Raw genomic sequence first — 591 nt, forward strand, 5'->3', positions numbered from 1 at the left:
AGCTCTGGAACTTCCTTACTGTGTGACCTTGGGAAAGTGACCTCCCGCCCCTGGGCCTCGGCTTATAAAATAAAGCATCTCCCCTACCTCTCTGGCTTGTAAAAATTACCTTAAAGGTGAAACTGTGGGTAATGTGCTGCATGACTCTCCACACGGGTGACGCTACTGTGTGACGTAAATGGCCTGAGCAAGTGAGATTCTAGAGCAACGTCTGACTAACAGGACTTTCTGTGATGATGAAACTATTCTATATCTGCTCTGCTCAATATGGTTGCCACCAGCCACGTGCAGCTATTAAGCACTTGAACTATGGCTAGTGCAACCAAGGACCTATTTTTAATCTAAATTAATTGAATAAATGGGAATTTGAATGGCCACAGACAGTCGATGGTGACCAGTCGGGTAACATAGTTCCGAAGGGAATTCCAGGCAGCGGCACAAGCTTGAGAAGAGGCCCAGGGGCAGGAAAAGAAACAGCCCACGGGGTCTGTATTCATTTCACGTGGCCGCTTAACGAGTTACCGTAAACTTAGTGACTTAAAACAACACAAATGCATTCAAGTGAGTTTTGGAGATCAGAAATCTGATGTC

The 591-nt window shown here is 45.9% G+C and overlaps 1 protein-coding gene across 1 annotated transcript in view; it reads right to left on the bottom strand.

Annotated features, from left to right (window-relative positions):
• LOC105304213 (DExH-box helicase 34) overlaps positions 1-591 on the bottom strand; it is a 79,603-nt gene that overhangs the window by 32,559 nt on the left and 46,453 nt on the right.

This window comes from Pteropus vampyrus, unplaced genomic scaffold (genome assembly GCF_000151845.1).
Source record: "Pteropus vampyrus isolate Shadow unplaced genomic scaffold, Pvam_2.0 Scaffold333, whole genome shotgun sequence".
NCBI lineage: Eukaryota > Metazoa > Chordata > Mammalia > Chiroptera > Pteropodidae > Pteropus > Pteropus vampyrus.